Source organism: Coregonus clupeaformis, chromosome 24 (genome assembly GCF_020615455.1).
Source record: "Coregonus clupeaformis isolate EN_2021a chromosome 24, ASM2061545v1, whole genome shotgun sequence".
Lineage (NCBI taxonomy): Eukaryota > Metazoa > Chordata > Actinopteri > Salmoniformes > Salmonidae > Coregonus > Coregonus clupeaformis.
In genome coordinates this window covers 40,743,367-40,756,158 of record NC_059215.1, presented here as the reverse complement: position 1 = coordinate 40,756,158, position 12,792 = coordinate 40,743,367, and the positions used below count along the sequence as shown (strand labels likewise).

Sequence of the window (12,792 nt, the reverse complement as noted above, 5' to 3'; positions counted from 1 at the left end):
GCGTCTGCTAAATGACTCAAATGTAAATGTAGTAACCAAAAAAGTGTTAAACAAATCAAAATATATTTGAGATTCTTCAAAGTAGACACCCTTTGCCTTGATTACAGCTTTGCACACTCCTGGCATTCTCTCAACCAACTTCACCTGGAATGCTTTTCCAACAGTCTTGAAGGAGTTCCCACATATGCTGACCACTTGTTGGCTGCTTTTCCTTCACTCTGCGGTCCAACTCATCCCAAACCATCTCAATTGGGTGGAGGTCGGGTGATTGTGGCGGCCAGGTCATCTGATGCAGCACTCCATCACTCTCCTTGGTCAAATAGCCCTTACACAGCTTGGAGGTGTGTTGGGTCATTGTCCTGTTGAAAAACAAATGATAGTCCCACTAAGCACAAACTAGATGGGATGGCGTATCGCTGCAGAATGCTATGGTAGCCATGCTGGTTAAGTGTGCTTGAATTCTAAATAAATCACAGACAGTGTCACCAGCAAAGCACCCCCACACCATCACACCTCCTCCTCCATGCTTCACGGTGGGAACCACACATGCGGAGATCATCCGTTCACCTACTCTGCGTCTCACAAAGACACGGTGGTTGGAACCAAAAATCTCCAATTTGGACTCAGACCAAAGGACAGATTTCCACCGGTCTAATGTCCATTGCTCGTGTTTCTTGGCCCAACTAGTCTCTTCTTCTGATTGGTGTCCTTTAGTAGTGGTTTCTTTGCAGTAATTTGACCATGAAGGCCTGATTCACGTAGTCTCCTCTGAACAGTTGATGTTGAGATGTGTCTGTTACTTGAACTCTGTGAAGCATTTATTTGGGCTGCAATCTGAGGTGCAGTTAACTCGAATGAACTTATCCTCTGCAGCAGAGGTAACTCTGGGTCTGCCTTTCCTGTGGCGGTCCTCATGAGAGCCAGTTTCTTCATAGCGCTTGATGGTTTTTGCTACCGCACTTGAAAAAACGTTTAAAGTTCTTGACATTTTCCATATTGACTGACCTTCATGTCTTAAAGTAATGAAGGACTGTTGTTTCTCTTTGCTTATTTGAGCTGTTCTTGCCATAATATGGACTTGGTCTTTTACCAAATAGGGCTATCTTCTGTATACCACCCCTACATTGTCACAACACAACTGATTGGCTCAAACGCATGAAGAAGGAAATAAATTCCACAAATTAACTTTTAACAAGGCACACCTGTTAATTGAAATGCATTCCAGGTGACTACCTCATGAAGCTGTTTGAGAGAATGAGTGTGCAAAGCTGTCATCAAGTCAAAGCGTGGCTACTTTGAAGAATCTCAAATCTCAAATATATTTTGATTTGTTTAACACTTTTTTTTGGTTACTACATGATTCCATATGTGTTATTTCATAGTTTTGATGTCTTCACTATTATTCTACAATGTAGAAAATAGTAAAAATAATGAAAAACCCTGGAACGAGTAGGTGCGTCTAAACTTTTGATTGGTACTGTATATTCTGAAACATAACATTTTCATGCATTTTGAAAAATGTAGTAGTGTCTTTAAAAACTAAACATTTCGATGCGTCATGTTTTTTCTGTTAAGTAGCCTAAACTTTAATGACTTTTGAGGAGATATACATTTTAGTTCTAACAATCTATCATAATAACCATGTAATGTGCCATTTCATAACATGATACGCTCCTCCCTAAAGCCATTTATTCAACGTGTTCTGTAGTTGGCTCCAAAATATGCTATATTGACACAGAAGATTTGATCCAAACATCTGTCCCACCCCCATGCTTTGCTTGCTTTTGGACCCATCCCCTCAACATGGAACTATAGCTAACCCTCAAACCCACTCTGGATGGGTTGTCGGGGTCTTGGAGTTTGGAGTTTGGAGTATGGTCTTTGGCTTCCATTGGTTTCCACAGGTGTTCCTTTTAATCTGGAGTGTTCAACCTCTGGAGATTTGGCCCCCACACAGCTATCATCAGTCTGAAGTTCACCTTTTAATGTTATTTTCTTTCTCTCGTCCTCTTCACCCCGTATGCAACATCAGAGGCGGCGATTGGTGCTAAGGTGAGACCATGGGAAACGATGATATGACGTACCACCCTGAAAGCTGTTGTGAAGGAATAACAATGACTGTGCAAAATACAAGGATATTTTCTGTTGTTGGATGAACAATGTGTCATTTAGACAATATTTATCAGACTGTATCACCCACGTGATCATCTAAACACTGTATATAATCATCCACACACTCAGGCTCCAAAATACTTTAGACTTACATGATGTGAATATTATGTGTCTTTATACTGACAAAGTCTTCATTAAGACCAAATACTTTCATTAAGACCACTGACCACCATTAAGACCACTGACCACCATTAAGACCAGATACTTTCATTAAGACCACCATTAAGACCACTGACCACCATTAAGACCACTGACCACCATTAAGACCACTGACCACCATTAAGACCACTGACCACTGACTTTCATTTATTCTATTAGGGCCAGAAAGGGGAACCAGGCGAGATTGCAGATGTAAGTATGCACACTCAGATTTACTGTATAGTCAAATAATTGCGCTAGTATTCAGGGGACACAAAGGGGTTTATTATCTCATGTACTAATTTCTTCTCAGTCTTATTCAAGCATACAGTAAATTATAAGCTGCTGTATGCAAGGGCATGCACTATAGCGCACGCTCACATAGAAAGAGATCAGAAGATTTGTTTGTCCATCCAAATCAGAGTGATAGAGGGATTTTTGGTCAATGAAGGCACTGAAGCTCTTTTTTAGGTACCCATGCATGCCATTGCCAAGCATTAGTGAACAAGAGACTATGGCACGTCTACTTAGAATGATAACACCATAACACGTTTTTACAATAGCCTCACTTAGAACTCACATACATGCAGTATAGCTATCTAAGTCAGTCTTAAGTCAGTATCAGGGTTGACTCTACTCAGCATTTTTCGTCTTCTTCTTCTTCTTTTGGGGAATCATATGATTCCAAAAGAGCCAAAGCCTCCAGTTGATAAGTGATTAGCTACCATGCTTTGAACTTGGTGGTTTTAGACATCGATTTTTTTTGTGCCTTCACTGACAACATGGAAGGAAGCCTACATTCCTAGGACATAATGGACCAAACCAATCCTCTCACATTCATTTAGTAACTTTTTTATTCACTGGTATGCTAGGCTTCTTGGAAAATGAACAAACCCTGACAAGCAGAATATGTTTTTTCAGCTAAAGTAACTGTCAATAGACTTCCTGGTAAAGTCTAGTTTGTGCTATTTGTCCATGGCCATGTCCTGGAATGTACTTCCCCAGCATCTTAGCTATTCAAATCAGTGCAACCCTACACCGTAGCAAAGACATCAGGCCTTTGAAAAGACTACTTTCTTCCCAATAAGCATTGAGAACTGAACAAGCTCTCCTTTCTGTTCTGTTGTCCAGGTTGTAGGACCAAATGGACCAGCAGGCCCTATGGTAAACATATTCTCAAATATTTACTTGCTCATTTGTTTTATGAATTATAATGACAGAAATTCCATGAGATATTATTTGTGGTGTATATCTTGCCTTGCAGAATATCTTTGATGAATTCTGATGTGCATCTTGCCCCAGAACATTATCCTTGATGAAGTACTCTGTTTGTCAAGCATCTTGCTCATCCTAATATGTTTGTTTGTGCAGGGCCCCTTAGGCGAGCAGGGACCACGTGGAGAAGCCGGAGCTAAGGGTGATAAGGTAAGACAGTAAATCCCAGTCACCTTTGTGCAGGTGATGCTAAGGAATATGTCTGTGGTATGGACTGAAATAAAGGGCTAACCATTCAACATCTGTAATTGCTGCCTAGTTTATCATGTATGAGACTTTGAATTTAGATCCACGATAGTAAGGTATACAGTATATGCGGCCTTATTGTGGAAAACCTCCCCCAAATGGAGAAGACTCAACTTTATAAAGACTAAAATAGTACTATAAGATTCTAACAAAATAGTGGCAAGCTCCCTGAAGCACCTTAATACGTTCTGTGCAGTTATTCTACCACAAGCCAGGCAAGTTCTGCAGCAAATTGAAAGGTTAATTGATGTATTACAGTTGAATGATTGGTTAATTGGTTGATTGTTTGGGTGATGGACTGATTTGTTGATTGATTGATTGCGAACAGAATTACATTCAGTAATACAGTCTCCTAAGGCAAACAACACCATCAAAGCCATGCAACAATATCAATCACTCACCTTTCCCAATAAAAGTTGATAATACTGAACATGTTTATGTATTGAACCCAATGTTGAATGTGTTTGTCCCTCTCTCCTTTTCCCTAGGGAAATGTTGGCCCCAGAGGCAGAGATGGCGAGCCTGGCACCCCTGGGAACCCCGGACCCCCTGGCCCTCCCGGACCTAACGGACCCCCAGGTCTTGGTGGGGTAAGTGGTAGTAATGTAAAATGTAATGGTAGAAAACAGGACAGTAGAGGACAGGACAGTAGAGTAGATGAGAGAGGATGTCACCGCCACACATAATCTCTTTTTATGTCTTCGTGGTGCAGAGAAGCACTCCCTGTTGATGCACCAGCAGTACATTATCGGTATATTATCATTGTCAGATGTGTGTGTGTATGTGTACTCGCACACACACACACCTGTGTGACAGAGACTAAGCCATAAGCCTATTTGTTAGTTAGTAGAATAAGAATAGAGAGAGAAGGACAGATGACACATTGGTAAGCTACTGTACCACAGTCAATATCACCAATGTAATCCCTTCTGACAACTGCTAAGTAAATGTCCCACCATATTCTTTGTTTCCTCAGAGCAGTGGGGAGGTCATATATCCTGTATAGCAGAAATAAAACTTGTGAAAGCTTTGGTGGACACCAGGGGGCAGTGCATCTACTGTAGATGCTATCAATACACTAACAACGTATCTTTACCCGTGTTGTTTCTGCAGAACTTTGCTGCTCAGATGGCTGGTGGATTCGATGAGAAAGCTGGAGGCGCACAGATGGGAGTGATGCAAGGACCTATGGTAAGAGGACAAGAGATGCTACTGTAACGTTACATGAACTTAACAGAATCCAGAGGGTTAAAAAAGACTCAAATGAATGAATGAAACAAATGAAATCATAGTGTTAAGCTAAAGAGATAGGTATATGGTAAATAATGTAGGGCGGTAGTAGCATGCTGTGTTACAGACTTGAAGATAGTATTGAAGCCAGACTGCCACCTTGTGCTGGAAATAACCACTGTATGGAACATACTGTAGTATAGATTGTGCTGGCATACCAAATTGATAGCTCATGCTGTCCTGTTGGTATGGAATATGAGATCTATTATAACGACAGTCAGTAACAAAGATATAGAAATTATCATGAAATATATCTTATTTATGGACTATGAATTTACATATCTATGGATACGCCCTTCAGCATTTGGAAGCATATGACCCCTCCCCCAATTCCCAAATAAGAGTCAACCTACAGTCTATTATGCTATCGGACAACCCATTGACATATACTGTATTTATTTATTTTCATTCTTTTTTTTTCATACCACCAGATAACCAAGGCCTGAAACCTTGATCACAATTCTAACTAATTATAGGGCAACATCATAAGACACACAGGCCACGTTATTTGAATACAATGGGACGTCTGACAATTCAAGTGTTTTTTCCTAAGACATGACTAAATAGAAATACCCTAACAGTCTTTGAGCTATGAATTGATATCAATATTATACATTTCCTCTCATTATGTCTCTCCCTCTTCCCCTGTAGGGCCCTATGGGTCCCCGTGGTCCACCTGGCCCTTCTGGAGCCCCTGTAAGTATACACACCTTCATTACTGTGGGCTGGACACCTCTCTAAGCCCTAGTAATAACCACAACAGAAGGAGAATGTTGTCTAATAGCTACTGTCTATTAATAGCTAATAGCTACTGACATTGTGTCATGTCTATGTACATAAGACAGTGCTGTAGAATAGTGTTTGACCCTTTGACCTTCTGTATAGAACGGATAAACCAGATTAATTTATGGTCTACCTGTATCCTAATATACTATGTGGATCCCTAATGTGGACACCCTACGCCTATAGAAATATGCAGACTATTAGGATGTCTTTGACTTAAAGTTCCTTCTTATCATTTCCAGGGCCCACAAGGTTTCCAAGGTAACCCCGGAGAGACTGGAGAGCCAGGCCCAGCTGTGAGTATCCAAAACTATCCCAGGGTGCACCACACATCTCTGTGCCACAACGCCAACATAGAAATATTATGCGTAGAGCTTAGCAACAGCACCAGAGCATTCTAGCATTAGCTATCTAGGAAGCAGTGTTCGATTGAGGGAGAATTGAGAGAAATTAGCGTTTATTGTGAAAGTGTCTCATAAACCCACTCAACCCAGTTCAACCTCTAACCCCTGACCTGTATAAGTGGATGGAATGTCTATCCATGTGAGAATCACATGGAGCTCCGTCCCCCTCAGAGCTCAAGTGAAAATCACCAACATCATTACCCATCATTAAAATCAAACCACTAGCAACAGCAAAATGCCCCCTTCCTCTACATGCTGTGAATGTCAGATATAAATAGACAGGAATAGACAGGGTTCCCTTTTTAACATGACTGCCTGCTACATAACATTTTCATTAGAGTTGGCAGTGAGAATTCAAAGGTTATAGGCACTGAAAACATGAAGTTAATGCAGAATTGCATTGTTTAATTTTAGTTAACTGTAGGAAGGTAGCTTCTTACACTAGTCTGTTCACACCAATTAGGCCTACACATCAATGACAACAAGCCCTCTCTCCTTATGACAGGGTGCACTGGGACCCCAAGGACCCCCTGGACCTTCTGGCAAACCAGGAAGTGATGTAAGTATTGTCATCTTCATCAACAAAGCCAGAACCATGCCAGGCTTCAACCAGATCCATGGCTCAGGTTGTCAAAGCCATGCACAAGTAGAGCACAAGCACTATCAGATATAGAGATCTGAATATGCTTTTTTTACTTCAACTTCCTCATATGTAAATAGAGAGCACCTGGCCAAACTATCACTACCTTATTGACTTAGTCAGGCCATACTCCAGTACCCCTAGGACCATCATGAAGAGTGGACCTTGTTTCTTCCCCACTGTTTAAAAACACAAGCATGATCCTCTTTGACACAGTGTCGCCGAAGCAGTCCACAAAGCAACCCACTTACCTACCATTTATAACACAATTGTGTCATTGAATGTCCCTTTAGCAAATCCTAAACTCCTAGCCATTTACAGTCCCCCCAACATACTGTACACAAACATGTCCACCAGAGGGCATTCACCTTCTCTATTCAGTTGATAAACTCCTGATTTGAATCAAATCTCCCTTTCTTTATTTCTAGGGTGATGCTGGCAAACCTGGAAAGGCTGGTGAACGTGGACCTGCAGGACCTCAGGTAAACCCTGACAGATTAGACTACAGTAGAAAAAAATACAGAAATCCATGTCCACAACATTAGAGCACATTGCCATGGATAACTGTTCTCTAATGTACTACAAACTAAGTTTTTATCATCAATTGCATTTGTTACATCTTACTATATACTGATCAATTCAATACTCCATATCTTAAGATAGGAGTTCCTTTTACAGATGAATCCCACACAGAATCCTTCAGTATCCAATTTCCTCATTTATCACTTTATTTCAGGGAGCTCGTGGATTCCCCGGAACTCCTGGTCTTCCCGGAATCAAAGGACACAGAGTGGGTGCTTCATCATGCTTCATTTATAATCACATCTCCATCAGAAAGGATATGATGTTACACGTCCAACATGATTAGCAACATAATAGATTAGCTAATTAGTTGTGTTCATTAAATCAGTCTAATGGGGCTGATGTAGGACTAATCCGTCCTGATGAAGTGATTCCCTGCTGTCTGTCTGTGTGTAGGGTCATCCTGGTCTTGATGGAGCTAAGGGAGAGGGTGGTGCTGCTGGAGCAAAGGTAAGACTTCGGCCAAGATCTTCTATTCAACAAATCTTAAGAGTTTCTATTTCTGTGTCTATTTGTCTGACTATCTGACTGTCTGATTGGCTAACTGACTGACTGTCCCCTCTCTATAGGGTGAGGGTGGTGCTCCCGGAGAGAACGGCGCCCCTGGACCAATGGTAAGAGAGCGTTACACATGTGCATTACCTGAATATTATGAGTATAAAGCTTTTACTCTCCTCCTGTAACTTTTACTTGAATGTGACCAAGCTGAGTTTTCATCACTTGTCTCCTGTAGGGACCACGTGGTCTGCCTGGCGAGAGAGGCCGTCCCGGACCTTCTGGCTCTGCTGTGAGTAATTACACAGACATTTACCTTTAACACTCTCTGATTAAACCATACACTCCTGAACAATACACAACCCCAGGTTAGTAAGTCGCTCTGGATAAGAGCGTCTGCTAAATAATGTAAATGTAAATGTAATACACCAAAGCTGAATGATATGCCATATAGTTGCAACCGTTTATGTCCCCAATCCCAATCAATCCTAACCAGACCCAATCATATTCTGTACACTCACCTACCAGACAATCCCAGCCTAGTGTTTGGGACTTTCTCTTTGGTTAATGTTGCCACCCGATAAAGACCTTCTCAATCTGGCTGTGTAGCAAAATCAATTACAGTCAAAATTACAATTATTATAAGCCTGCCTAATGGTCGTCTCGTAAAGCCAACCTTAGGTGTTTTAAACCGGAATATTGAAACATTGTGGGAGGCAACCCGGATGTCTAGAGAGACTATCTCAATGTTGTAAATGAGTCCATCCATAAACACCCTACAGTACCTACCATCATCATAATGTCTCCCATGTCTGCTCTCTCCTCAGGGTGCCCGTGGTAATGATGGCTTGCCTGGCCCTGCTGGTCCTCCTGTACGTATGAGCTCCTCATATTGGTTCCTCACTGTTTCAAAGACATATAGCTTTTATTATTGTTGTACAAGATACTGAAATGAAGAAATCAATAATACACTTCTCTTATTACAGCACAATCACAATTGTGCATATTTTCTAATAGATTTGGACCGCCTTGACTGTTTCTCCCAGTCCATGTTGTATTTGTGTGATAATAACAAAACCAGGAATTAGTGAGTTTGTGAACTCTGACATTTGAACTGTGATTCCTACAGGGGGCTGTTGGACCTGCTGGAGCACCCGGTTTCCCTGGATCCCCTGGTTCCAAGGTTTGTACTATTTACAATTACAGTATGTACAATTTGGAAATTCTTCATTTCTTTCTCCCATGCATCATGTCAGTCATGAACCCAATCGAAGCCTGTTGGTGTGATAAAGGGTGTGTCTGTTGAATTTCCACCAATCATGGAGGTCAGACACTTCATTTCACTAGATCACGAGTGATAAACTCTGACGAGATGATCAATAATGATAAGCTGCAATGAGATGAGATTCTCACAGTCACGCTACCTCAAGGACACAGAAGAGTCACTTTGAACTGTCACAGTATGTCGGTCTATCACATCTCTGGGAGACAATGAGCACCAATCCCCATACCATTTGACTTCATCACCAAGTGCAGTTTGAAGAACAGTTACACAGAGAAGCAACGGCAGTCCTAATTGTCCTGTGAATCGCTTCCATTCTACAGGGAGAAGCTGGCCCCACAGGTGCCCGTGGAGCTGAGGGCGCACAGGGACCCCGCGGAGAGGCTGGCACACCCGGATCTCCCGGTCCCGCTGGCGCCTCTGTACGTAACATCCAGGCTCTGTGTGATACAGTCTGAAGTGTATTATTATCTCATACTGACTATCTCTCATAATTAAATCGATGCATTGTTTTCGTCTCTTCACTTTGCTCCTCTGTTCCTTTAGGGCAACCCTGGTACTGATGGTATCCCCGGAGCTAAAGGATCTGCTGTAAGTATACTCTTACACTATATGGTTTAGAAAGTACCCTCTATACTCTTTCTATACTCAGCATGAAATAACAGCGCTCTTGGACACCATTATCGGTCTACTACTCAGTCAGTAACACTCAGTTGTGTTCTGTAGGGCGCTTCTGGTATTGCTGGTGCACCTGGTTTCCCAGGACCCCGTGGCCCCCCCGGACCTCAGGGAGCAACAGGACCTCTTGGGCCCAAGGGACAGTCGGTAGGTCCCCCATGTTCACCCCAAAACCTGGACACCCTAATATTATGTTGGTGGTGCTTATTGGTTTTTCTTATGGGGAAACCCATGTGCTGGGAGTCATGCCATTCCTATTTCAACTGTTCTGAGTGATTTCTAGAATGATGACTTTGCCCCTGTGTTTGTTGTAGGGAGACCCCGGTATTCCTGGTTTCAAAGGAGAGGCTGGACCCAAGGGAGAGCTTGTGAGTTCTGTTTTGATGGGTCATATAATATCATAACTACACATGGACATTTTCACTCAACTGAGTTGGACTTGGAAGTATGTTTGGGATTAATCAGGCATCTTCTTGGTCACCCCCTGTAGGGCCCTGCTGGTCCCCAAGGCGGCCCTGGCCCCGCTGGAGAGGAGGGCAAGAGAGGAGCAAGAGGAGAGCCCGGTGCTGCTGGACCACTTGGACCTCCTGGCGAGAGAGTAAGGATCTGAACCATCACAGATCTGGCGACAGTTTGTTTTGTTTTTGTTCTGTGTCATTAGGTCATATCAGTTCTTCCCATATCCTATTCCTCATCATGGAAATCTTCTCTCTGTCCTTGTTTCTAGGGAGCTCCCGGTAACCGTGGTTTCCCAGGTCAGGATGGTCTTGCTGGTGCTAAGGTGGGTCTTACAATGCTGATTTGACACTTTTACAGTTCTCAATGCCACATCTCACCTGATAGACAGGAATGGACAAGAGTAGTTGCAAAATCACTATAACAACTAATTCTACTAAATTAGTCCCTAACTGTAAGAAGATGTTCATGTAGAACCCTGAGTAGTTAAAAAATAAAATAAAAGCAGTTATATTTACTACTGGTGCCAGCAATACCTTTACTTTTTTACCAGCTATAATTAATACAATAGCTAATCACAGTTCATAAACAATGTTGTTTAAATGTGAGTGATAAAAGCAAATACTAATCTCTCTCCTCTTCCTCCTCAGGGAGCCCCTGGTGACCGTGGTGTTCCCGGCGTGGGTGGGCCTAAGGGAGGCACTGGTGATCCCGGCCGCACAGGAGAGCCTGGTCTTCCCGGAGCCAGAGTAAGTAGTAGTACCCCTGGACTCCACCACCACCACCAGCAGCCAGAACAGTCATTGACAAGAGCTGTGACTCATCATTGCTTTAAATTGGTATCCATCTTCATGTATAATGTTGACACTGTCATTGTGTGTGATGCTCACAGGGTCTCACTGGTCGCCCCGGAGATGCTGGTCCTCAAGGCAAAGTTGGTCCTGGTGTAAGTATGCCTCTTTTACCGTCTAGCACCGTCTAGTATTCCACTCTTACCAAACATTTACCAGACAATTAACCAAGATTTGGTGCAGTAAGACAGAGTTTTGCTTTCCAAACCCATGAGATGCACAAGATCTCACTGGAGATTCCATGTACTAGATCTCCAGTGATGCTGACTTGCTCTTCTCTCCTCTGTGTGTGGTACTGTGTAGGGTGCTGCTGGTGAGGATGGTCGCCCCGGCCCACCTGGTCCTCAGGGAGCACGCGGCCAGCCTGGTGTGATGGGATTCCCTGGACCAAAGGGAGCCAATGTAAGTGTCACAGGGGTTTCCAATAAAGTTTTGATACCCAGAGGGACGATACAGACAGTATCTGACAGACACATACAGTACAGTAGCTGCATGGAAACATCCCATTTAAGTCCCCTTGCACGTCTTTGCTTCTTCTCTGTGACTGACCAGTGTGTATTTTTTCTCAACAGGGTGAGCCTGGCAAGGCAGGAGAGAAGGGTCTTGTGGGTCGTCAAGGTCTGATAGTAAGTTGATCAACTTTTCAGATTAACTTGCTGTAACCCTTGGTCTTAGCAAAGTTGAGTTCACATTTGTGCAATTTTGGTATTTTACCCCCATAATGTTTCAAGAAATGACAAAGTGGAGGACCGGACATCGATCCAAGTCTTTCCTTTGAAGTGGTGGTTCATGATGAACTGATACATTTTTCTCTCTCTGAACAGGGTCTGGCTGGTAAAGATGGTGAGACTGGCGTTGCTGGACCTCCCGGCCCTGCTGTAAGTGTTCACCCTCTGACAGACGTTGTAAAAGACAACACAGCAATATACAACTGCTTCTTAAGGAGTGAAACTGCACCTCATAGTAATATAATCTATTTCTGTGGTGCACCTATAACAAAATAACTGTAGCCATAGTATTTGTAATAGCTAGCATCTCTCTTTGAGCACTTGAGGATGCGATGGCATTCCCAAACTTCCACACAGCTCCACAGGGTGCGGTTGCTGTCTACCTGTGTTGATCACCTGTGTTTGCCGATTTGATTACCTGTGTCAATCACGTAATCACCTGTGTTTGCTTTCATCCTAGGGACCTGCTGGAGAGAGAGGAGAGCAGGGAGCTGCTGGACCATCTGGCTTCCAGGTGAGTTCACCTTACTTTTCTGGATTGGCTAGAACATGATTCTATTCAGAACATCTTGATGTCTATTTTTGATGATGTCATAGGAAGTCACTGATTGTCCTGTGTTGTTGTGCAGGGTCTGCCTGGACCTGCTGGCCCCCCAGGAGAGGGAGGCAAGCCTGGTGATGCGGTGAGTGTCCACTGTCACAGCAACACACCAGGCCTGTCCAGGTTCCTGATTTATTGATCACATTAGGAACATCTAACCCTGCTACTCAC

General features: G+C 43.0%; 1 pseudogene; it reads left to right on the top strand.

Annotated features, from left to right (window-relative positions):
• Positions 1 to 12,792, top strand: part of LOC121538109 — a 28,612-nt pseudogene that overhangs the window by 4,929 nt on the left and 10,891 nt on the right.